Source organism: Alosa sapidissima, chromosome 1 (assembly GCF_018492685.1).
Source record: "Alosa sapidissima isolate fAloSap1 chromosome 1, fAloSap1.pri, whole genome shotgun sequence".
Classification (NCBI taxonomy): Eukaryota; Metazoa; Chordata; class Actinopteri; order Clupeiformes; family Clupeidae; genus Alosa; species Alosa sapidissima.
Window position 1 is genome coordinate 31,068,991 of NC_055957.1, and position 27,937 is coordinate 31,096,927.

General features: G+C 41.5%; 1 long non-coding RNA gene across 1 annotated transcript; it reads right to left on the reverse strand.

Moving 5' to 3' along the window:
* Nucleotides 1-437: 437 nt before the first annotated feature.
* LOC121688697 lies at nucleotides 438-22,497 on the reverse strand. The gene is made up of 3 exons (XR_006024675.1): nucleotides 22,486-22,497; nucleotides 20,850-20,851; nucleotides 438-580 (listed from the first exon to the last, which is right to left on the reverse strand). It is a non-coding gene; the product is annotated as an uncharacterized LOC121688697 (long non-coding RNA).
* Between the last annotated feature and the right edge of the window lie 5,440 nt (nucleotides 22,498-27,937).

Here is a 27,937-nt window from a genome sequence, read left to right on the forward strand (position 1 = left end):
GGCCTCATCCAAGGATTCCAACGGTACCTCATTTATGAAAATCGGACATACGGGTCAAAAGTTACATGCACACACCTTCATATACACAGACAGCCCAGCCCAGCCCATTAGACATTGCCAGATGGCTTAGAACTCTGCCAGGTGCAAGCTTAAACAATTAGAGCTGTGATGTCACAATCGGAATTAGAATCCTTGAACATTCCGCCATTCATTTCAATGGGGCCCAAAAACGCAGAAAAACGGGAATACCGCGAAAACGACAAGGGCCAGCGACACGAAAGTAACAAGCAAGTTACACCGGTTCGGGCCTGAATTTTTGGAGTTCGAACTGCGTCGATAGCTCAAACGGTTTAGGAGCAGTAGTTCGTCCAAAAAGTGGGTGAACAGGAATAACTAGAATTGCGGTTCCGAGGAACTGCAAGAGTGGGTTTGATCAGGGGCATGGAACTCGGCCTCATCCAAGGATTCCAACGGTACCTCATTTATGAAAATCGGACATACGGGTCAAAAGTTACATGCACACACCTTCATATACACAGACAGCCCAGCCCAGCCCATTAGACATTGCCAGATGGCTTAGCTTAGCTTTGCTCCGCAAGCCCACAGCATGGCAAAGCCACCACAAAACAAATGCCACCACAAAACATTGTTTGTGAATCGGTCTTATTAGGAGTCCTCGCTCAAGCTGTCACAGACTCAGGCGCTACTTTTAGGGCTAAAATGCTTCCTGAATTACTCTTAGAAAAGAAAATAGGAGTCCTAAAGTTACGAGTGACGAAGTTACGAGTACAAGCATCTCATATCAAATGACCATGGTATTATGCTAAGCAACATAAATACCATAACGTTACAGCAACATCTCCTCCCTATGACATAGCTAGCTAGCTTCTAGCTACACAAGAAATGAATGATGTTAAATTTCCGCTTAACATTCTAATAACAGAAGGGGCACATTTATGTGGACCACTACAACATGACACTCATTATGTCTGTAACTCTATAAAACACTTACTTTCATAAAGGACGCACACCATCCAGCACATACACATGGAAACCGATATTTTAGGTTCTTGGCCACAAACTCAAAACGTGTCTCTCTGAAGTTCTGTTCTAGAATCTTTGCTCTGAAGTCTGTTCCCGTTGCTAGGCAACATCAAATAAACAAAATGAGAGTCTTCCAGTATTAAACGTGTACGTGTGATTACGAATGGATGTGTGTGGTTTGCAATTAGAATAAACAAGAAATAACATTTCCAATAATTTACCATGATAAATTACATAATATTTGCACCTTCCTTCCTTGTGAAGCTCACACTAATTCCACCGCATTTAGTGAAATGTAATACAACGTTGCCACCTAGCGTTCAGTAGGCTATTTAAGATTAACGTGGCATTTCCTGCTTATTTTTTCGTCAACTCCATGCTTTTAGGAAAACAATCTTTTTATCATAGTTCCCTCTTCAATGATCGATTACCAGCTTGTTTTTGTAACAGAGATAGCTGTTTATTGTCCCTAGGTTTACAGAAACACCTATTCATATTAATACGTAGCCTATGGAGTGCTGCCGACCACTGTTCATTACGGCCCAGAATGCCTTGCATGTCTTTATAACAAAACAACACAGTAAAACCTAAATGCCCGTAAACATATGCATTTGCATACTTGTAACATTTTTAATAATACTTTCCCATCATGATATTTAACAATAATGAAACATTGAATACCGTCAATGTGAAAATAACTGTACTACGTCAGCAATAAATAGCTAATGTTCTCCTTACCATTTCAGTTCGTAAGTCCATACTATCCCATGGCAGAGCAAGGATTACATGATTGGGCAAGGTTGCCTGGAGACATTGCGGCTGCCCAGAGACATTGTGCATACTTGGAAGGCATTGTGATAGATGTACCAGTACAACTGCAAATGTGGAAGGTGATAGTTACCAAATATGGGTGGGTGGTTTGCCAAATGCTGGAAACATTTGGAATGTTTTCTTTTTTTTTTTTCTTATGCACCCTCACATTGGAGTCCCGAGTTCAAATATTTGGTATCGATATGTGATAGTGTTCCTGAGATATGGACGACTTCCTGTTTCGGATCTTCGCCGCCGATTTCGTTTGGCTGTGACGGGCAAACGCTTTCGAAAAATCAAAAATCCTTCTGGTAACTTTTGTGAGGCTTGGTCCAAGGATAATGTACGTCGAGTTTCGTGGCGTTCGGACCAAGTGCTTAATAAAACTTAAGAAGAGCAATAAGTGTGACACTTAAATATGTACATTTTGGTAGTTTGGTCTTTATGTAGCCTTGGCAAATAGCCATCTAGTAGTCCTGAATAATGTGCACATGAAATTACACTGGTTAAACTCACCTCAACATATCTTTTGCAATCATTTAAAGGGAAACTTGGCAGGATTTCCCCCTCTGCTGGAGAAATTGTGCATTATGCTATTTCAAACTGTGGGAAAAGGTAACGATAAAGCACATGGATTTGTTTACAAGCTAGCGAACGGTTAGCCTAAGTTTGGCAGAACTATGTGGATGTTACAAGGTAAGAAACACGATTTAAAACGAGTTTCTTGTTTCTCACTTCTCTTTCCGGGACGGTAGTCTCAATGTTGCAAGGTTGGTTTTCCGCCTGGGGACGCTAGGCGCAGCGGGGAAAGTCACCATTTTCACCGGAACAGGTCATTTAACCATCCAAATGATTTCTAAACGGGTTTATTACGTTGAAATAGTTGCCAAGTTCCCCTTTAACCCGCCATGGGCAATGCTAAAGTCACTGTTACAAACAGTGCAGCATGCAAGACTATTGTTATTTAGATGAGACAAGGGTACACTTTCGTGTAGTCTGATGTGAAATGGGGGCACTCTGCCTCTGCCATGACGCTCCTGTTCCTACTGAACTGATCTGAAACAGGCCAATCAGGATGCTCTCTGTCTTGAACAGGCACACACACGCACTACCTTAGCCTCGTGAGACCATCCTGATCTTGCGAGTTTCAGATTTTCACTCGCAGATCAGTCTGGCATCTCTCTGATAAAGAAAATGTGGAGCAGTTCGCCAAACGAACATCCAATCAGCATTGGTTTTGAGGCGGGTTTAGGTGTGACGCAACGAGAAGCTACTGTTCAATCTAAACAACATGGCGACTTCCACGGATGACATGAGCATACCCAGATAGCAAAATCAGATTGGCAGATAGCGGACCGCTGGTGGTATGCCGCCGGTGGCATGCCACTTGTCGTCCGCCGTTGGACCACCATCTCTCTGTTACCCATAATTTAATTGTATTAGGCAAACAACAATTCAATTAAACCATATTAAATTCCCTCTAAAAACGTTTCAAGTTGTTTTAAGTGTCAAACAACACCATAACTAATGAAAAAAGAAAATAATTGAGGCACTCCGATATGAAGTTAAATAGGCTTTATTTAACACTAGCTACATGCCTTTGCATTTCAAATGAGACTTTTCAAATGAGACAAGCAAAATCAGATTGGCAGATAGCGGACCGCTGGTGGTAGCTATGCCGCCAGTGGCATGCCACTTGTGGTCCGCCGTTGGACCACCATCTCTCTGTTACCCATAATTTAATTGTATCAGGCAAACAACAATTCAATTTCAATCGAGGCGGGTTTAGGTGTGACGCAACGAGAAGCTACTGCTCAATCTAAACAACATGGCGGATGACATAAGCATACCCAGATAGCAAAATCAGATTGGCAGATAGCGGACCGCTGGTGGCATGCCACTTGTGGTCCGCCGTTGGACCACCATCTCTTTAAATTTAACTTGTCATGAATATTAAGAAAAGTTAATAAAATGATATATGGAGTATAACTGAACAAATGAAAAAGATTTTAGACCAATAGTGGCAAAATATTGGGCAATTTGTCTGCAAACCGCCAGCGGACCGCCAGAGAACCGATGAGCAAAATGCCAGCGGACCGCCAGCTATGCCCCCAATGGACCGACAGTGGTGCGCCAGCCTCTTGCTATCTGGGTAGCTATCGCTGAAGTTTTATCCAAATATATTTTAGTATTCCTGGGGAAGCTATAGGAGTCTCTGCAATGTAGCTGGGAGGAATGAAGGTCACAGACATCCTCCACGGCCAAATCAAGTTAGTGTTTGGTAGCACTGAATCTTAGTTACTTAACGAGAAGGAATATGCTTTCTTCAGACGTGTAGCCTACCATGAAAACTTGGTGGGGGATTGTCGTTGATGAGGTTCATGTCACATACTGTACAAATAGTAAGTTTAAAAACGTTAACGTTAGCTACTTATTTAACTTGTATGTTAAAAGATGGCATTAGAAGAACGCTTCGTTTATCTGATTGGTTGATTTGGACCGACCAACATAGGTGGTGATAGACAGATGGTTTATCCAATCAGCAGTATTTTCGCCCCTTTCCCAAACGTTCTCCAACGGAAAGTTCCAAGATGGATATGCGGAGCAAATGCGAAGCAATCCATCTGGCGGAGTCAGGTTAGCACTACCTCTCTCTCCATCCCCGTCGTGTGCGCACTACACTCAGATGCACACACGATTTGAAGTTTCGGTCTTGTGTGCGCGCTCTTGCTCGCTCTCTCTAGATTCCGGGAGATTTTATCTAATTTGCGGGCATCAGGGAGCCGTTATCAATATGCGGGAGACTCCCGGAACTTCCGGGAGACTTGGGATGTCTGCATTACATTTGCATTTACCATACCTTAGCCACACCTATAGCCACTTTTTTTAGTAGCCAACTGTATGTCTCAATCAGACATTGGAATATCTTATTATGTTGAACATTTATTTTTCTTTTTTACTAGCCTGTCAGTCTTGTGGACACACTGTCATCTTCGACCTCCGCTTCGCCGCCCATTAACGATAACAAACGACGTTGAGTATTTTAGGTAAGCCTGGGACAGGGACAGGAAATGGCCTCTCTGGAAGTATCTTCGTAATCAACCATCTTTGACGGTAGCCTATAGCCATAGGCAAAACTGTTGGTAAATCATCAATCGCACAGAATGATTTTTGTAGGACGTGCAACATGTGTAGGTACAGCCCTGCCCTGGATACATCTCTCAAAGTGCGCTCTAAAACATTTGCTTTAAATGCAGATGTAGATCATCACGGGTGCGTTAATAAATCTACAATTGCGGCGAGTTTATTCAAATTATTCACTTTGACGAATTTATGTAGTTTCAGTCCTAGTTACTTTACTTTGAGCCATGCTCTTCCTTACTTGAATCACTTTTGAAAATAGAGGATTGAAGTAGCCTAGTGGGTGTTTGTGAATGAACGTTAACTCAGATGCTTTAGAAAACCATCACATTAGCGAACGTGTTGTGGCTAACTCACTTAGTATCAGTATCAGTATATAAGTATCAGGGCTCCGAACCGGTTCAAGGAACGAAAACGAAAACCGAAAACGAACTGAATTTTACGGAATTTTACGAGAAACGGAAACAAAAACAAAATGGTCTTCAACTGTTCCGGAACAGAAACGTTATTCTGAAATCCACAAAACCGGTTAATAACGTTTTTTTTCGTTCTCTATATATTTTATCAAATTTCACAAAAGCATATCCTAAGTGTTCTACTCGTTTGATTGTAGGCGAACAGCCTAATAATTTGATTTCTGCAGTTTGAAAAAAAAGAAGAAGAAAAAAACGAATAAATGGACCTTTGGTCCAAATGTGTATATTTTGTCTTGCTGTTGTAATGTAACCTATCCGTCTGCCACTTCGGATCTTAGGCCAGCTCATAGCGTAGGCTACTGAAACTGATTTGGAAATTGTTTGTAGCCTATGCGTAATAGCCTATTTTGCCTGTCCACGCCTTGTCGTTTTAAAGTCGGGATTTGAAATGTTTGCGCAATTATAGCCTATTCTATGTAGAAGAGTTAAACGGGAAATTTGAGATAGGCCTTGTCAGCAACAGACAGGTTCGTTTATAAACAGGGTTGGAATTATAGCGCAAGCCTTTGAAGATCTCCATATGGATAAAACTTAGGCTACAACCAGGTAAGGAGTTTAGCACGTATCCAGAAATATTTTTGATAAGAAATTATTTATAGGCATAGGTTAGGCCTACAGTAAGTCTGTAGACTATGGGATGGATAGCCCATCTGAATGTTTTTGGATGCCGCCTGTGATTTATTATTTTTGGGCATAGCTACGGTATAGGCTAAATCAAGGGGAAATAATGAGTACGTCTATTCTAAGGTAAAGTCCACAAAAATAGACTTGATAGGCCCGCCAAACACTGCTGGAACTTTAAGAACGAACAATATTTTGTGTTCCGAACCGGTTCAGGACTGATATGTTGGTGGCGGAACACATGCAAGAACGAAAACGTTAAACATAGGCCTACCTGAACCGATCGGAACGGAACGTTTGAAAAATAATTTCGTTTTCAAGCCCTGATAAGTATATATACTTTTTTGATCCCGTAAGGGAAATTTGGTCTCTGCATTTAACCCAATCGGTGAATTAGTGAAACACAAACAGCACACAGTGAACACACAGTGAGGTGAAGCACACACTAATCCCGGCACAGTGAGCTGCCTGCTACAACGGTGGCGCTCGGGGAGCAGTGAGGGGTTAGGTGCCTTGCTCAAGGGCACTTCAGCCGCGGCCCACTGGTCGGGGCTCGAAGTCCAGAGTCCAGAGTGCTAACCAGTAGGCCACGGCTGCCCAATTACTGGTGTATTTTACCTACGTCCTAGGCTATTGATATAACTTGTATAAGATTAACATAGCCTACCTGCAGTAAAAACCAAGCATGTCCGATAAACATTCTCAGATTTATTTCGGCTTCAAGAAGAAATGGAAATTACATTTCATGTGGAAATCATCCTACCCTTATTAGACGTTCTCTGCGGTAAACTACGGTGTTGTCCTTGTAGGAAGCGTCTATTGTCTTTCCAACCCACTTTAGATTAACTTCCAACAAAATGACGTCTCACTGCAACGATGCGCCATCTGGTGAACAAGCAACTACGTAACGCCAATACTGGAAATGCAGCCAAATGATGATGAATATTTGGTTTTCCTTTAATCCTACTGAATTTGTAATTATGTATCGGCCGTTCTAATTGCCGATACCGATAGTATGTGCGTGCCTGTATGTGTGTGTGTACGTGTGTATATGTGTGCACCACCATCTACAGGCCAATGAGTGTACAGTCACTAAATGTACACATAACTTAATTTCTTTAGACCCCCTCATGGATGAAATTCTACGAAACTTGGCATAACCCCAGAGAATGTCAGGTTAATCAAACACATACAATTTGGTGCAGTTCTGAACGTCTTAATTTTTTACCGGGGGGGTGCAAATCACAAATGAGTGATTTTGGGCTAGGTTGATGTGGGCCCTTGAGACCAACATACCATAAAAATTTCTTCATCCTCGGTGCCACGGTTCAGTTAGTTATTTAGGAAAAACTGCATTTTTTGGGTTTTACTGGGTTAGCCAGTAGCAGTTGAGCGGGTAACTTCCAGTTCATGGAGAGAAAAAAAACTTCTCTAACAACTTGCTCATCGCTGGGACCGACACGGCGAGGTGGCAAGAAACACAGATTACGCAGGACGAAGTGGTCGGGGACAGAGGTATCAAATATAGTAAATCTGCCTAAAAGATCACTCAGTGTGGAAGAGACTGACATTCTTTTAAAGGGCCTTTCTTTTGTTCCATCGAAGCACACTGATCCCTTTATTACAAAGATTGAACTTTTCAAAATCTTCAGATCAATTAAATTGAAGTCTTTCTTTATAACGAGCCCCTTAGGCCTACCCTTAACTCAACCCAGAGCCACTACTAATTCTAGGGAAAATTCGGAGAAGAGCCGCTTTCGGCCGAAAACTACATTTATGCCCCCTGTATTCAATCCCTCGGTCCAGACTTTCTGCCGGTTGGTGGATCAGGATGTCTCTAACCGATTCACAAGAGATCGACATTTTTACCCAAACCTTTCTATCAGAGAACGCGAAGCCTTGTGGGCACTTAGCGAAGATGATTCCATTGTGATAAAGCCTGCCGACAAGGGTGGCACAGTTGTAATACAAGACAAAGACTCATACCGTAATGAAATTCTGAATCAACTTGGAGATCAGGAATTCTACTCCTCCCTTACATGCGATCCAACTAGTCGTTTCTTCAATATGATTAAAAGAACTCTGAATAGTGGCAAATCAGAAAAATACATCACAAAGAATGAATTGGATTTTCTATTACAAGCCCATCCAGTACGACCTGTATTTTACACCTTGCCGAAAATCCAAAAAAAATGTGAAGGTACCATCCCTGGACGTCCAATCGTAGCCGGCTGCCAATCCTTAACTGAATCCATCTCACAATATGTAGATTGGTATATACTGTAAAGCCAATTGTATGGACATTGCCCTCATATCTAAGGGACACTTAACTCAAGAACACTATTTAAAATCTAGAGCTAGAGCACTATTTAACCTCCAGCTAAATCATGGGACCGGCACACATAGTGCTGACTATGAACTATTTCAAATTCGAAAAAATATTTTACCACCAGGTGAAAGGTACGGCAATGGGATCTCCATTTGCCCCAAACTATGCAAACTTATTCATGGGCAAATTTGCTCAAATTTCTTCAAATAATATCTTCCACCACTGTCTGAAATGTTGGTTTAGGTACATTGATGATGTGTGAATTCTTGAACTCCAGACTTGATTTTACTGTATACGATTTACATTGGAATACAAGATGTCTTCCATAGCCTTCCTTGATGTTAAGGTCTTTAGGTCTATGGACAGGTCTTACAAACATTAGTGTTTTGTAAACCCACGGATAGGAATAACCTTTTACACTCAAAAAGCTACCACCCTCCCTCTATAAAAAAGAGTCTCCCATATACTGTAGTCAGTCTACGTATGAGGAGGATTTGTAGTACTGACGAAGAGTTTGAAGATCAGGCCAAAATTCTATATGACCGTTTCCTCGCCAAAGACCATGATAACACTAATTTGGATTTATGTTTGGATAGGGTACAGAATGAGAATCACTTTTTAGGAAAAAAGAAGCCACTTCAGACAATCATGTTGTCTTACGACTTTTTTACCCCTTTCGGGTGAGATTAAGTCCATAGTCAAAAAATATTGGCATGTTCTATCTAACGACACACAGATCGGCCAATCTTTTCAAAACCCTCCACTTTTTGCCTATAAGGTGTCAAAAGTTGAGAGATATGCTGGTGAGAGCTGATTCTTTTAAAATTACGGAGTTTATAGTTTGACGATGTCGTACTCCTGTGCGGGCCAGATGCTATATACCACGGACATGTTTTGGGGGGCCACCCAAAATGAGGTGGCGGGCCGTATCCGGCCCGCGGGCCTTAGTTTGGGGACCACTGCTGTAGACTGTCAAACATCTGTAGTTACATGCTTAACAAGTCCATGAGACTGACTGGAGTGTGTAACGAGTCTGTCTTGTCTGTGCCACTGCTACTAGTGCAACCTCCTTGTTATTGTTTAAGGCAAAGTGGGCCGTTGCCATGGCAGCTCCGGTGTGGCGTGAATAAGATGGTGGGCAGCGGTTCCTTGTTCCTGAAATAGCTGCTAAATTGTTTAAACTGATAAGCAAAGAAACTGGCTATGTGCCAGGAGGCTGTCTGTGATGCAGCCAGGGATGATGGGGTAAACGAGCACAAGCAGAGCCTCGACTGCTGCGCCAGAATAAGCTCAGCAACCAGCCCGGCACATCCCCCAATCACACAGCTCCATGCCATTAATGATCTCAGTCACAGTCAGAATGCGTTCTCATTTAGACTGCAGTTATATCCAATAACAACTTTAAACTGAGAGTGGGAAGGGGGGTGGGTAATGGGGTTGTTATTAGAATAATGTTGTGTTCACCACACAGCCACATACATGCTTACTTCCTCTCGCTCTTGAACCCATAGGACAACATTGTTTACATCATCAGGTGGTTAAACTTCTGGTAAATGTAAGTCTGCCCAACCAGTCTTCATGAATTCTGATTTACAAAATGTCCTGAATTGACTCTGACTAAGCTATTGTCCTTTTATGCTTTTATTTACTATTACTTTTTATTTGTGTAGAGCACATTGAATTGCTACTGTGTATGAAATACGCTATGTCAATAATTTTGCCTCACCTTCCCTGGAATTGAAATCTCGATCTCTGGAAATCTTTTTCTGGAAATTAGTCCTTGAGCCGAGAGGTCGGTCGGTACCATCTGAGGGGAATACGTTTTTTTTGTATTGGAAGTTTTCTGAAATGTTATGCATACATATGTAAATGAGCCATTATCTAATGAAATATGCAATCATTTGCATACATTTCAAGTACAGAAATCCTGCTGAAAACCGTACAGTATTCCATACTTTTGTTTATTTTCCATACTATAGGTCACAAATTATATATGAACAACCTCCTCTATAAAATCCTCCAGCATATAGGAGATATTTGAAAACTTTGTAAGTACAATTGAAGTGGAGATTCCTGGTTCAGAGTAGTGAAAAGCGACAATACATTTTCTTTAATGGCTATTGGCAGTATTTAGATCTATTCAAGATACCCAAATTCAAAACACCCACTGTAATAACATTTTACTCTAAAATAAAAATAAAAAAAGAAGATTTTTTAACCTGACTTTATCCAGTGTTAAGGTTTCTGTACTTAAAATGTATGATAATTATAAAATGTATTATAATTATACATAACATTTCAGAAAGGTTGCAATACAAAACAATATTGACTTAAAGTACATCAGTTGTGGCGATTTTTTGATTTTGTGGGAATATGAGTTAAATATTTTAGCCCATTCACCTGTAAGATATCCCTATATCCCTACAGATATACAATAGACATAAACCGGCTGCTAAAACACAAAATGCTACCCCAAATGCTATACTATCACATTTTTTCTAATTCTACGGTGATAGACCTTGTCAAAAATCAGTATGGGCCCTATCATCATGGTCTAAAGCGCATGGTCACTAGTCAAAAGGTTATTTAAATTTAGTAGTCCACATTGGGAGTGTTTTCGTTATCAAACGTCGGACAGATGGTGCAACAAGGCGTTCCTAGGTTTCCTAATCAGTCACAGGTGTGTTTTGGGCATAACACCATTTAAACCAATGAGAATGACATCTGTCATTCCCTTTAACAGCGAGCAACGCAACTTTAAACAGTACATCGGTATTTTAGTCAGCAGTGCATTTAAAGGAATCTGGTTGCACGCGAGACCATATGGAACATAAGTTATGTCCATAACTATGGATCTATGAGACCGAACGATGACCGTCACTACGGTCTTACTGTGAATGATGCCATCCTGGCACCTGTTCCGAGACCATAATGTCAACAATGTCATGTCACTGACCGAGCTAGGGTGGAATACGCTAGCAGGCTCCACGGGCATATTAGTGAGTTCCCTTTTGATGTTCTCAGGGAGGGATGTCTGGGCCAACCAGATCTGCCTGCGAGTCAGAATAGCAGAGGACATAGCTGCCCCTATGTCTCGGGTCAACTGGGCATGAGTGGACAAGGCCGCATCAACCAGATCTCTGGTATCCTGGTCACATGCACTAGTTTTACTAATGGCTGCTAAAAGGACTGCTAGGACATTGCCTGAGCGGGCAGCGCGCACAGCAGCATTATAGGTCCTAGGCGGTCAGTCTTGTCACACTCCCTGCTAGGGCAGTGTGGATCAGCGGTAACCCTGGTTGGTCCAAAGGGGGTCAAGAATTTCCCTCTCCACAGGTGGCATATCCCCCAGAGGTTGAGGGACGTGGCTGGGTGATGCCGGCCCAAAGACCCTCAGTGAGGCCAGGGTCTTCTATTGGCATTGAGAGCCCCACAATTTTGGCTGCAGATAGGACCCTGGATACCAGGTCACAGGTTCCCTCTGTGCCCTCGTCAACCGATGCTGAACCTTCTGGATGGGAGGAGGCCGCGGTATGCAACTCGTCAGTGTCCTGCAGGTCTGGCTCATCCTCCAAGAGAGAGCCCTGTGCATAAAGCGAGGTAGTATCAGGGTCTACAGACTCTGGCTGCTGGAAAGATAGGAGACGCTCAAGGGAGGTTGCCGCTGAGCGGTCTGGCTTTACTGGAGCACTGGTAGGCAAATTGGAAAGTATGCCCGACAGACCACTGTCTGATACTGGCTGACAAGAGCTGAATCTGTACATTCTCAACCCCCGACAGATCTCTAGGGGTAGAGGCAAGGCTATGTGTAGGGGAACAGAGCTCATCTGATGCCTTCTTTTTCTCATGTTTGTGAGGACTTCTGCTTTTGCTTCAGGGACTGACCCTCAGTGCTGTGTGCCTGTTCCTTTCCACAGGCGGGGAGGATTGTGCCCCTGGCCGTGCAATGTCACCCAAACCAGCCCTGCGGGCTCTCTCCTCCAGTGGCAGGTCAACTGCTGCTGGGCATGGATCTTCCACGTCTTGGAGGAGATGTGCTTTGCCCAGACATGAGGTACACTCACGGTGGCCATCATGTGAGTCCAAGCCCATCCCACAATAACAACAAGTGTGGGAGGCCATACTTGTAGTCGTGGCAATATGGAAAAGTATTAAAGAGGGGAAAACTTACCTCTCTCGCCACAGCCGCAAAAGGGGAGGTGAACACCCGCCTACTGCGCACAGTAGCTAAGGGGAAAAATGACCCAACTTCCCGCAAACAGTAGCTAAGGGCCCAACAACGCAGCACAATGGTAACAGTGGCTAACACAAACAAATGTATAACCCGGACAATGTTATCCAACCTGCTGCGAACAGTGGCTTAGGGGCAAACAACCCAGCCTACTGGGAACAGTGGCAAAGGGATGAGACACAGGCTATGCACAGTGCAGCTAATTGTTTTCTTTTTTCAAGCAATCACTCTAATTGGATTGGGGGTAAATAATTGTATAATAATTGTGTGGTAGGCTATAACACAGGCTAGATAATACAAACAGAAATACTGTTCATGCAGTGTTTATATGTATTAACAAAACTGCCCACTTCTGGGTAAAAAAAATCACAAGCCTAGCTTTGCTCCAGAGATAGGAGTAGGTCGTAATTCATCCGTCGCTCACAGCCCTCGAACCCGCCACCTCAACACACACAGGCATGGGAGTCGAACGCTCTAACAGAGACTTTCTAATGAGGAGACACAGCACTCAAAAAATCCTCCATAGAAATGCATGGGGCTAGTTTGTAACGTTCCCACCCCTTCCCATGGATTCCAACCAGGTATCTCTTTGTCAGTGGCGTAATGTGTTTTAGGTAGCGATTTTTAGACACCGCGCCAGACCCCTTCTTAGGTCGTTAATTGCCACACCCCTTGGCGCGTTGCTAAAAAAAAGAGACGTGCAAGATAAGAATAAACATAGTGCTGGGATAATAATCCGCTTTCCACCATGCGCCAGGTCAGAAAATAGGGCCCTATGAGACTTATTTTCCAGAATGGTGAAAAATACATTTTTCAGAAACTTTAATTAATGACAATAAACCTTGATAAAGGCATCCTTCTTCTTTGTCTTTATGTTGAAAAAAGGAGGTATATCGATCCTTAAAAGTACTTCGTGCCCTGAAATGTAACATGCCAAAACAAGTTTAGAACAGCATAGACCTCTTAGAAAATCATGGACTGAAATCTGGTATTTGCTCACATAATGTTAAAGAAAATCATATTTGAAGAGAGTTTGATGCTTTCTGAGTATTATTATCACTGATGTCTGTTGATCTTATGCGAAATTCTTAGAAGAAGCCCTACATATCTAAACAGATCTGACGTAATCTTAGTTTGTAAGGTCTTCAAACGATTAGCCTGCTATGAATGCCACTGGGTTGATAGAAAGTGTTACTGCACTGAAAAGTACTAGTGTCAGGCTGTGGCAGAGCCGCGGTATCCACAGCTGTGGCAGTCCACTGGCACAGGAGAACACTCACTGGAGCGAAGCTGATGCACAGGATAATTTGCGTGCGAGACTTGCCACATCTCAGTGGTGTAGTCCAGCACATTGTGGTGCTCATAGATATTAGAAAGCTAGATACCGCATTGGGCTCCCGAACGTACGTAAATAGCGTCGCCATCTTGGTGGGGGCAACAATAACTGGAGGCCAATGGAGAAACACGTGACTGACTGGAAATGAAACAGGTGTCTCTAATTGCGGCAAGTGTTGCTGTCACTCCCCCATAGACAGTAAACGTGCTGCCCCCACCAATATGGCGGCCGCGTTTACGACGCCACCTAATAGAGCTCGACAGTCAATGCGGTATCTAGCTTTCCAATATCTATGGTGGTGCCCATGGAGGAAGCACAAGTCATAGGCGAAGCCCTGCTACTTGTCCGACATGGACTCACGGTGACCGTGATTTCTTCAAGTAAGAGTTGTTCCTGGATTAACATTCTAATGTTGTTCCTGGAACAACACCTCTTTAACCAATCACTGCCATGTCGTTAATGTGAGCCTTCTGCTCCACCCACTGCTGCCTGGACCAACTTCCACATGATGGCCCTGGACCAACTTCTGTATGATGGCCCTTGACAAACATTCCTAAGATGGCCCTGGACCAACTTCTGTATGATTATTCTGGATCAACATTCAGAAGATGGCCCTGGATCAACTGCTGTATGATGGCCCTGGACCAGCATTCATAAGATGGCCCTGGACCAACTTCCATATGATGGCCCTGGAATAATTTTCATATGATCAATTTTCGTATGATGGCTGTCACTCCCCGATGTGAGTCGCTACCGGATGTGAATTGTGCATGTGTCACTTTGCTACTTTGCGACTACCAGTGTTGTTAGCCACAAAATAATGACATAGTACATTAGCCTACATAGTAGTAGTTTAATGTATTATTTAGCGTAAGGCATCACATTTTCACGGAATGACCTATAATGTCAGTTCTAGATTAGAGGCTGAAGTAGCCTGCTAGTGAGAGACTTCTGTAATGACAATAAAAATGGACCTACATAACGAAGTTGCCAATGTTAGCAATCAAACAATCTTAGATAGCTAAAACGTTTTTGAAACAGAAAAGTGTATTATTTTATGGATTTCAGTCGGATCCCTTGGCGTTATGCCGTAAAACCTATAAATCTGAGCATGGGTGACTCACATCGGGTACCCAGATAGCAAAATCAGATTGGCAGATAGCGGACCGCTGGTGGTATGCCGCCGGTGGCATGCCACTTGTGGTCCGCCATTGGACCACATTTCTTTAAATTTAACTTGTCATGAATATTAAGAAAAGTTAATATATAGGATAAATGGAGTATAACTGAACAAATGAAAAAGATTTTAGACCAATAGTGGCAAAATATTGGGCAATTTGTCTGCAACCCGCCAGTGGTCTGCCAGCCTCTATCTGGGTAGTGACTCGCATCGGGGAGTGACAATGGCCCTGGAACCACTTCCGTGTGATGGCTCTGGCACAAACAAAGCACACAAAACACTGCAGCTGATTGTATAAACTTAAAATAGACTTTTTACCCCATAAAATTCTAAAATCTAGTAAGAAAATAAAAACCCACTTTACTATCTGACTATATGGCATCATTTTTTACAATTGATAGCATCTGCTTTGATTTATGTGCTTATCAGCCAACCTTGTAAAATTAACCTGCTAGCTTATGTAAGTTTTAATGGTAACATTCATGACATTGAAATGACATTTTGAAAATGTGCACATCTACTAGCCACTGGCAGATTTGTAGCAAGCTAATTTGTTAGACTAAATGTATGGTCCCTAGCCTAGCAGCTAACATTGGCACAAATTAGCATAGCACCAAGATTGCTAAATAAGCTTCAAAGCTACTTCTACTAACTATTGGGTCCCTTCAAAATAAATTATTTAAAATGCATAGCCTTACATTGATGACAATGTGGTAGTGATCGGTTAAAAAGATATGTTCCAGGAACTACATTACTGCAGGAACAACTCTTCATTGAAGAAATCACGGTCACCGTGGACAGTACAGTGTTTTCAGGATCCATCCTGGCACAGTGGGGGAAAGAAGTCTAGTGAGCAGAGAGCCGCCTGAGCATGGTGAGCATCCAAGTGGACTACACACCTATTGTGCAAGAGCTGGGCAATGACGGTTATCTGCCGCCACACTCACCTGTTTCGAGGAATAATTTCCCACCTTGAAAAAGGCTTAACTCTTTGATAGCCTTGTCAAAAGCTTTTAGTTTGGGTTTTGGACTGATGTAGGAGGAACCTGGCCGGTTCAAGAGAACCATGTGTTTTCTCCTCAGGAGAATCAGTTACTCACTGCCCATTACCCATGGACTTAGAAAGAAGCCCTATGCAGGTCTGGTTATTCCTTCGCTGTTTCTGGGTTTTCGTTGGATTTGGGCTTGCATTTTTCACGACATAGCTCCCCCTGCAGCTTCGGTAGCAAGTGACTGCTACGCTAAACACCCACTAGCTAGCGAGCTAGCCATCAAGAAACCAAGCTAAACACATACAGGGCTCACAATAAAACGGTCGAGCAAACACATTGTTCAAGAGACTATCAAATCACATTACAAAAATGAAGTTCACCCAAGGGTAGGTTACTTACAATTTCAACAGCAACAAAGCCAAATCGGCGTCCGTTTTGCAGTCTTCTTAGAAACTACAATATGACTACATTTTTCGAGGCACGATTAGATACTTCCGCTGAGTCACATCCGGATTTACCCGGACCGGGAGAGGGAGTTTAGTCAATAGGCTTGTTCGACTTGAGGCAGATCTGACTTGATGTGATGCATGCTGGGTTGAACACAATGCATACTGGATGGACGCAATGCTTACTGGTTAGAAATTCTGTCCGACTTCTGTCAGCCGGGGAGGGACTTACCACCGTGACACCATGTCACATGACCTTAAAATATCACGGGAGTCTTACCTAGCGTTCATGGGCTTCGGAAAAACCTTTTTCCGAGTGAAAACATCATCATTCCGCGTCATTCACGTCATGTAATGTGTGAGTCAGAGGTCGGAAACTGGGGCTAGATTTTGCTAACAGAGTTGCCCAGTTAGGGGCTCGTCATCACTTTTGTCGTCACGTTGTAGTTCGTTTGTAGTCCATGTGGCCTTTCATGTCCAACAGTTTTAATGTGAACTTGGGAAAAATAGATAGATACACATATAGGGAAAACACTTGATATTGAATTTATGTGCTACAATGCAGGCCTGTTAACTGTATGACAACGGTGGTTTATTTAAACTACATCATAAGAATTTATTTCTTCAGTCATCATGCTCACAACATGCATTTTAATGAATAAGAATGAAAGTTCTGCTGTATTTATTGCAAACAAAATTCTGCGATGTCTCCCGCGAGTCATGTCAGGCAGACTGTAGCCTGTCTGTCCGGGATTAGCTGTCCTCTGTTGTAGCTCCTCCCGGCTATCCTCTGAAGATCACGTTCCTACGTAGAAAGCCAGACCAAGTCAGACTCAGTCGATCTCAAACAAGCCTACTTAACCCCTACTGCGGGCCGGGTTCAGAAAGTTGCATATTCGGTTTTTCTGCGGAGAAGCGATAGGGGGAGACGAAGCACCCACCAAACAACCCAGAAAGTGTTGTAGAACCATCAGAACGACTTTCAACCTGCATAATTAAGGTCATTTTTGCTCAAATTGTTGCATAGGGCTTCATATTAAGTTAGTACTGTTTCAAGAGTATCAAGCTACAGCGCAGTGTAACCTGCGGTTGGACTTTTCAAGATCATATGCGCTGCTGTCGTTCGAGTCACCATTATTGACCATGGACTTTTATTAATAGGCTAGTTGATATGTAGGCCTTTGTTATGTCTCTCTGTGTGTGGTATATAGTATGTCTCTCTGTGTGTGGTATATAATAAAGAACAATCATTCCAAAGAATCCTCAGATGAAGGTAAACTCATCATATTTTTTCAGCATTGTCACTGGAAGCTGTATGAGAATGGGTTACAGTACACCCAGCTCCCTATTAGTGATTGCACTAATAGGGAGAGGATAATTTTGTTAGTCTCTGTGTTATTTTCATGCCAGGAATAGCCTAGAAATTAGTTTGTTTCATTATTACAACTTGTGGACGAGATTAGGTTTTAATGTGGTCATCAGTCAAGACGCATTCATACCTCAACACTAATAACGAACAAAAATGTGTGAGAATGTCAGTGCCCATTTGTTCTTTCTGGTCTGAATAAACTAACAGCATTGGTCATTGAGGTGACTGGGACTGAACTGCAATTCAATTGTTCTGTGTAGTGTTGTATATCACCTCCATGCTAATTTCCTGCATTCTGTTTGGAAGGGATGCATACATTCCAGCTGACACTGTGCTGCCTCCAGTGTAGCTTTCCCTGTTCAAGATTGCTCCATAACAGAAAGTATGACTTTCAATGCAAAACTTTTGTGTGTGTGTGTGTGTGTGTGTGTGTGTGTGTGTGGTGAAAGTGAGTGAAGAAGTAAATGTGAGTAGGGAGTAACAATTGAGAGATCAGTTCAAAATGGTTTCTTCCCATATCTGGCATGTCCTGTTAAACTACAGGGCAAAATATGCTTACAGATGAGTTATTGCATTTTAGGGCTTTGGAAAGGAGAAAGAATGAGGAAAGATGACTCTGAGAATACTATCTCTGTTCATTGTACCTTGCTCTGAGGAATTGATTGTCTGATTCACGACATGGAACACCAACGCACATGAAACTTGGCATGCTTGTAGCCCCATTAAGCTGATGAATGGGCAAAATGCCATTTTAACGGAATAACATTACAATATTGTGCCCAAGTTTATGAAACTTTTGTGGTTTATTGATCTCTACGAGGTGTATATCTGTACATCTGTTATCAGAATATGTCTGTTAACAGTATATCTGTTAACAGAAAATGTGCACATCTCACAAAATCACGAGTCTGTGGATGCATGCCAAATTTTGTGTTATTTCGTACGATTCCGCCAACAGCTAATCAAAATTCAGCAACCAATATTAGCTCGTGTCAATGTGACGTTACGTACAGTGTCAAAGTACATACTAAATTTGACATGCAGAATCAATGCCCATCTTTGTACACATGCCCAGTTTTGTGAAACAGTGTTGTGATTCATAATGCGCTCATATTTTCATGTAAAACGGTAAAACTCATACAAATGTTTTTTTGTCAGTTCTGGCTGAACATGTTAATGACGTTAACCAAATATGAACGCAATGTCCATTCTGCAGAATAGTCTTGATTTCTGGTGTGTTTAAGTCTGTGTTGAAATCAGAATACAGCAAGAACTGCCAACACAGGAGCTCAGAAACTGCAAACACAGTAGCTCAGGAGCAATGAAAGGTGGAAAATATGAAAAAATATGAAATCCCAAAAGGACAGCTTCTTCTGGTTTTGGAAGTTTTCACCATATATTTCCCTCCTCTCAGGCATGTACAGCTATGAGGGCAAGAGGGGGAAAGTGTGATGGAAAAGTGTGTAACCATTTGCAGGCCTGTGCTAATGAACAGAAGGTGTTGTCTCACACTGCAGGCTATTCACATACACACACACACACACACATACACATACACACGCACACATGCACACACAGATACCTTCATCAACATTTAAACTCCAACTGGGGTCAGCATTATTATTTTACCTCAGAAAGTTTGAAAAGTCTTTTTATGGCAAATGTGTGAATGTGAAAAAAATTATTGTCCTTGCCAGACAAATTTACACCTTGGCCAAATATCACAATTTCTGCAATTTCACACAGCCCCAGTTATTTGCCTCATAGAAATGCCAGGAAGATGGCCAAGTCTGCCACTTTCCAGATGGAGAGTACAGTTATGAATAATGACCGAAAAACAAAGTTGTGCTAGAGGTGGCTGCTCTGAAACATTAAATAAGAACCTGATCAGTCTGGGTATTCTTACATAACAGGAAAAAAATGTTCTCCACTGTGCTCATGCTGCAGTGCTGTTCTTACTTCTGATGAGCTATCTGTAATGAGAGAGAGCACAAACTTGTTTTGTTAATACTGAACCATGTAAAACATTTGCATAACTTCATTTTGTTTACCTTCTTCATGTAGGGGTGGCGCAGAATATGAGCAGATCAAAGGAGACACACTGAGAGAAGCAGAGACCGATAGAAAAGTAGACTTCATCATTGCTTTGAGTCTGACAGGGGAAATATGTCTTCATATCAAGTGAGTCAGACAATGTGCAAGACCGTAAAACAGAGGAGAATAATTTGTGTTTGTGTTTTTCTGAAGCAAAAAGGCCTAAAAACATGACAGTACTAGTAGTGAGTCTCCTAGAGACAAAAGTGTCCTAGATTTCCTAAATCTGACCTAGAATGCGAGTCCCCAGCTGCTCTCAGCAAACACTCACACTTCCCTCATGCATCTACCCATTAAATGAGATCAAATGCTTATTTGAGTTTTATTTTTTTATTTACTTTGAACCATTACTATTCTATTGTTTTGGTATTTATATGCTGCATGTCTACAGTTAAGCAGTAACCTGTACTGTATATATTGTGACCCCTCAGATCGAGCTCACCATCTTGTCCAGCTCCTACCATCAAGGAGGCATTACAGACCACTATCCACTACACTTCACAAACACCCATTCCAATATACTGTACCAGGACTCTGAACTGGTTTTTGTACCCACCTTACATACTACTAGCATGTACTCAGCTATGTGGTTGTATGTCATATGTTTCTGCTTGAATGTTTTTCATTGTTTGCCTCATGCATTGTTCAGCCATGAGATGTGGAGTGTCTGCTGGCCTCCGTAGGCCTTTGTGATGTGGCTAATAAACAATCTGTCTGTATGTCTGTCTGTAGCAGCTTTGTCTATTCATAAACAAAACAGTTCAGAAGAGAAGTTATAACAACTGTCTTATTGTGTGTATTTTGACTACTGGTTTAATTTGAGTTGTGATGCATGACCCATTGACACATGGTATGGTGTATTATGTAATGTTTGCAGCTAATTACCAGTGACATCTGAGAGAAATGTTAACCGACAAGTGATTCATGGCACAGCCCACGTCAGCTTTCTGTGTTTTCACCCCATGCTTGTAACTCATGTCAGAAACTTTAAGTGATCTACACAGAAATATTTTTTTTTTTTGGCATGATGTCTAATTTACGACTTTAAATATTTGAATATTCAAATCAATGCCGTTGTCACCGGAAACATCACGTCCATCAATTTCATGCTTTTTGAACAGTTGTTGTGAGTATCCTGAATATAAAATGTGTCACAATCATAGTCCCTACTTCACAGTGATTGAAATGTGTCACAGCAATAGTCCTTACATCACGGTGACTGATGAAGAAGGACTGTGATGAAGGAACTGAGACAAGACCCAGCTTATATATACAGTAGGACACTCAAAATAACTGCTCAAACAACATAAAATTGGTGGACGTGATGCAAATAGCTAACTAACCATTTAGTAATACCTTGTAAATAGTTTAACACACCGTATCCTATGACACATGGACAAAAGCAAGCATAAGTGGAGAGTAAACATTAAACAGTAAAATACCGTAACATTTGTAGTATTGATGTGCTAGAGCTTAATGTGAAGATTTGAATTTCTCTAAAGTAAAACATCAGTGGTCTTTGGAGCACGGCTTGTTCAGTTTGTTTAAGAATGGAGTGAGATTGCCTCAGCTGCTAGACTTTTTATGTGTTAATTGCTTTGACACTCAACTTTGTTTAATCAGCATCAAAACTGGGAACTGGCAGTGTTTACGCAATGAGTAATACGGTGTCTTTAAAGGTCTGAAATTCACTTTGATCCTGGAAAGGTTTCAAAGGGAGCTTTGCTTTTTTAATACATAAACATAATATGATGAAAGGGGATTCCTCTTCTTCAGAGAAGGGTCTCTAGAGGGAACAGACTACAAGCATACAGTATACACTCTGCAGCAAGGCATGCTGTTTCCTTTTACTTACATGGTCTCTCTGATGCCTGTATATGTATTTATTTACTAAACCAACAAAACCCATTTAAAGGCTTTCTCTCTATAGTTGGTATCTTATATTGAAGGTCTGAGTAATCATTATTTCAATATAATGCATGATAAGATCTTTCAGACAAATGATAATTAATATTGCACCCAAGTGTCCGCTACTTCCCAGTCTTCAGATATCACAGACAGGGCTGATAAACTCATTTCCAAATAGCAGCAAGCTGAAAATGGTAATACACAAATACATATTCAGTGGATTTCTACGGATTCAGTGGATCACTTTAAACCTAAATTTTTTATTTTTCTCTGTTTCACATTGCATAAATGAAATTCTAGGTACAGCAAGTGGACTTATGGAGAAATTAACACAAAAGATTCTGTGTGCAAATGGAAATTCAACCTGAGCTACAGTATGCTTTCTACGCACCCCTAACTTTCATGTCAATACAGTGAAAGCTTCAGGCGGTGGAGACAGTGGGATTTGTGCAGCGCTGGGAGCCAGAGGGCTCTCCCACGCAGTATGGTGATTTGTTTTTGGGTCAACCTCTGCCAGGTGTGCTCCAGCTCTTCCAGAAGGTTCTATTGCTCTTAATCCCGCTCTTAGACTGATTGTCTGTTAAATCCGTACACAAGAGTAGGTGTCACTTATCAGTGAGGTTGGAACTGGATGACATAATTTGTGTGCTGGTTGACAAGGGAAAAAATGTTTGATATGAACCTGGTTTAGTTGTATTATTTTGGTGAACCTATGAGAAGTATTTTACATGCAAAGGAGGTAGGTGATGTAGGTGACGGAGCTAGGTGAAGGAGGCTTTCCTCTAATTCAATATAAATGTTGTTCATAAGAGTGAAACCAAATGAGAAACTGAGGGCTGGCCACTCCAGAGGCCCATATCTACTATGACATGTCGGATACTGCTGGGAAAGAATCCTCCTCGTTGTTACTCTGTTCTGTTGCCAGGAATTCAGTTCCATGTACAAGACATGCTTGTTCCTTACTCTGCAGACAGGGATTTCTCAGACTGGATAAAACACACACACACACACACACACACACACACACACACACAAACAAACACAAACACACACACAGATTAGGAAGTTGGGAAGTGAGTGTGCACTAATCCCCCTCCCTCCCAGCGAGCGCTCCATTCTGCTTCAGCATTACATCACAGTCTGGTTGACCCACTTTGTCTGCCAGCCTCTGCACCAGCTCTCCTCTCAGATGGGTTCAGCCCAGGTCAATGGGCTCTGCTGACGCCCACGATGCCCAGACAACTCTCTCTCTCTCTCTCTCTCTCTCTCTCTCTCTCTCTCTCTCTCTCTATATATATATATATATATATATATATATATATATATGTCTCTATCTCAGTCTCTGTGTTTATCTCTCTCATACAATTCTGTCCTTGTAATTTCTGTGTAACATGTGTATAATGCCATGTGTTAATGTGTTTATTCCTGTTAATGTAAGTATGTGCTGGTGTAAGTGGTCTATACTTCTATATAAGACACTGCGTATGTGTGATAACATGTAGAGTACAATTGCTATTGCTAATAGGGAAATATACAGTTATGGTTGAAAGAAATCTACCTACTAAATAAGCATCAAGTATGATACAAGTAACTGGACAAAGTTCCAAATCAAATTGTAGTTGATTGACATGTAGCCATAAAAGCAGAAAAACATGTTAATCGTACATTAATGAACAAAACATAATCTTGTTATTACTCTCAGCCATGCAGCCCAATTATTCAGGACACCTCCAATAAATGATCGATTCTCGATATCCATTTCCTTGGTGTTTAGAATTAACAGACAATACTGTGCACCATATTTCCCCCTGCAGAAGGTGATGGCTGCCTTGGCATCTGGCTTTGGCAAGGCTGTAGAGAATGTGTGCAAGGAGACACGTAGCATATTAATTTGTAATCTACTTGACACAATTTTTGTCTAACACCCCATTATTTAATGATAAAGCCGGAGCGCAGTAATAAACTCATCTCAAGTCAGCTTGTAACCAATACCCAGTGTTCCCTACTGAATATGAATGCAAGACACATCAGAGTAAACACATTATTTAATACTGGAGTCCCAGTGTACCTCCAGTTCTTTAGTTAGCAGCAAGATGGCCAGCTGTGTGCTGGGTTACAAACTGTCCATTGATGAAACCGGGGAGCGCAGTGTGTTTTCCTCCATATTTGCCTTTATGAAACGGTTTGCCTCCTTACCTCCTTTTTGTGATAACCTTTGCAGAGAGGGTGGACAGGTGGTCAAGTCTCCCCCATGCTCCCCAGGGAAAGGTAGGTATTTTGTGGTGTGCCTGGCTGCCTGATTTATAAAGTCCTCCTTTGATTTTCCATTGACCTTGCTATAAGTGGAGTAAATCAATGTGCTTAAACTTTACTTTTGGAGGCAGTGAAGGTCAGACAGTGAATGTGTGTTGAATCAGGGCATGTGTGTGTGTGTGTGTGTGTGTGTGTGTGTGGCTGGGTGGGTGGGTTTTCAATCAGTGCCAGCTGAGCCACATATAATACACATGAGACCACACAAAGAACACTGGCAAACATTTGAGAGCTCCCTGAAAAGCACAGTCCATAAATGATGGGGGCTATGTACATTGAGAAATGGATAGTTATTCATACAGACGAACTCCAGAGCTGCAAACACTATACTCATATGGTTTTTGTGTGTGTGTATTTGCAAGGTACCAAAACTGTGACCTTGATATTCTCAGCGCCTTGCTATTTGCTCTACCTTGAGGTACTGCAGCGGTTCCCTAACTCCCCATGGCAGCCCATCAGCTGTTACATACCTTATCTTTGATATTGTTTCTTCTTGAAAACATGTTCAGTTTCTGAAATCAATCTGAAATCAGTTAAACTTAGCTTTTTATGAGTAATCACTTCTTATTATATTTGTTCAGAACTCCTTAAAAGCGATAAAATGGCTAGACACTCTTAAAACGAATGTGTTGAAAATAACACAACTTGTGTTTTTTTAACACATCTCTATGTCCAGATTTCTAATACATTCGTTTTAAAGGTTATCAGTGATTTCAGGCCCAAAGAAGACCCAAACATAAATGATCACATTCATCTGATCTTTTCTTAACGATCCGCTAGCTGCCTGCCCCATAAGCAGGCCATCAAAAAATGTGTTCTGTAGGCAGCCTAGGCTCCGAGATCTGTACACAAAAACAATTGCTACCAACAAGGGTTGGCAACCACTCAAAGGCAAAATAAAGCGTTTCCAACGAGATGCGCGTTTAGGAGAGTTTTAATTGCACGGGAGGGAGGGGGAGGGAGTAGCGAGTTTTGTTTGGGAGAAGTGACGTATCCCCACTATCGCTAATACAACCTTTAAGAGTATACATTCTAACATATAGACTAAGGTTGGTCCATATAATGTATGTACAATGTAGATATTATATCATCACCAAAAGGTTATAGGTTATATATACCGGTAGGTTATATGCTGTAAAGAGCTTTGCTGTACTTAACGTGATCAAAAGCCGGTTGTCCATTTTCTTTTGCTCTCAACTCACATCTCTCTTGATGCAACTTTCCACATTTGAGCTACAGGAAAACTATCTTTCATTTTGAATTTGAGGATGTGTTATGGAAATGGAATGAAATGAAATTGAAGGAAAATGTTGGAGGGAAGAACATGAAAGTCCATTTACAAAACAATATAAAAGATGGGATACAGATGCAGAGTGAAATCTAGAGTAATTGGTTCAGACAGGGGAACACACAACGTCATGTTAATTCCCAGGCAATAGGACATTGGTATCACCACCATGAAGGCTTAAGGGAAATGGAGACAACACAAAACCCTTTCTGCAGCTGCTCCCTGTCACTGCTATTTTGAGCAGTGTACTTTCACTATCCCGCTATAATTATGCCATTAGAAAACAAAAAAGTGTTCCTAGAAGAATAAATGTTGTAAAGCCTAAACTTAAGCCTAATCAGAATCACAAATCAAGATTCAACTAAACACTTTCATATGCACGTAAAATCAAAATGTTAATTGTTGCTGACACATTTTCTCAAAATACAGCCAGGGCCCAGTGCTTGGACCTTAGAATCGTACTAACCCCCCCCCACCCCCCAGCAGCGCTCCGGAATACAGCACACTGTACTGATGCTTCTATGATTAGGTGTCCTGACACAACACTCAGTAGGGACTTCTCCGCCTCATTATACTCAACCAGGTTGCTCATCTGATATGCTTTGTGGTGCTGCGAGCCAAATTAATTCATTAGCTGTGAAATTGTTTACGGTGAGAAGCTGGCAGCATTCATCATTAGAGGCAACACATGCTCATCAAAAGAGACATGGTGTCCAAGCAAACGGCATAATGAATGTTTACCTGTGAGTACAAAACATGTCATCCTTTAGGAAGCACAACAGTTGCAGAAGTTTGCACTTTGGGGACCAGAGGGCTCATACGACAATCAGTGGTATAGCATGAGTTTTCTGACATCGGGACGCATTTGCTTCAGTTCTTCTGATATTGCATTTTGCAGTTACTTTCCAAAAGCTCTACTCTCACAAATAAAGTTGTGCATTTCCAGAATGTTATTTATTTATTTCAATTATTATTGGTTTCAGATGGGTTTTCATGCATGCATTTTTGCTCAGAGCTTAAAAAATGTAAACCTGTAAAATGTAAATGTAAAATGCTTTTTATCCAAAGTCACTTACATACACTGCATGCCTTTCAACAGTTTGGGGTCACTTAGACATTCATCATTAATGTTGTAATTAATATTCTGTCTATAATGGAAATTGTGACCCCAAAGTGACCCCAAACATTTGAACGGTAGTGAATGTCAATTATATTAGAAGAGCCATTGTATCCGGAGCAACTTGAGGTTACTGTAAGTACCTTGCTCAAGGGCACAACGGTGGAAGCTGGGAATTAAACCTACAACTTTTCAGGCTATAATGCATGCTAGCCCAGCTTTTTAACCACCATGCTACCACCGCCTACTGCTCAATCTTTCCGCCCAGGCAGATTGTCTCAGGCAATAAAGAATAATTCAGGTGAGCCATGGATTTTGGATAGGGACATGTTCTAACAGGAGAAATTTGCATGAGCCAATTACAAACCATCACTGCTTAATTATAATACAGAATATCTATATGACGAATAAATATCACACCTTTATTGGAGGAGGTGCTCATTATGTGTGCATATTTCTGCGTTCAAGGGAACAGTAGCAAGCCTGTGTTGTTGGTTAAAGCAATTAATCAGTCTCAGATATCTCCAAAGAAAACACATCTTGGCAGGCCTTGAAAGAGGTTAAACATCTTTAAAAGACTCCTGCCTGGAAAGAGATTGTTTATTTTGACATCAATGTAATGCAGTCAACAGTAAACAAATGGCATCCATGATGCAAATACACAATAGTGACTTTTTTTGTTATTTCTGTTCCTTTAATGTAGTGTAATTAGTCTGTGGCAGAAGAAGGAATGTTCAAAATGACAAAAGGTCTCTTATCTAGGCTAGAATGACCTTACAGTTAGTTTGGACAAGGTATTCAAATTCATCATAAACAGCTCCCAATCTCCCTATGGTATGCATTCCCCACTCTTTTTACTACTCTAAGCAATGTCTGAAGTGTCAGAATGTATTCACATACAGTTAATGCACACAGATATTTAAATGTGCACATTTTCCCAACGACCCAGTCTTCTGATACACAGGCTTACACTCCCCTGTTCTGTTCTGTCATGTGGTTTACATTCAACACCAGCATTAAATAACTGACAAAAAACATAGAAAGCATAAACGTCCATCAATCTAATTACCTTCACAATACTGTACCATGGCTACCTGAGATGAACCAGATATGCAGAACACTCAAGACCACTCCACCATTCTTTCACCTCACCAAACTGTATATATCTAAGAAAATGAGTGAAAGTACTAAGAAAAACCTGGGTTTCATCTCTTTTACTTCCACAGAAAATAGAGCTGACCTGTC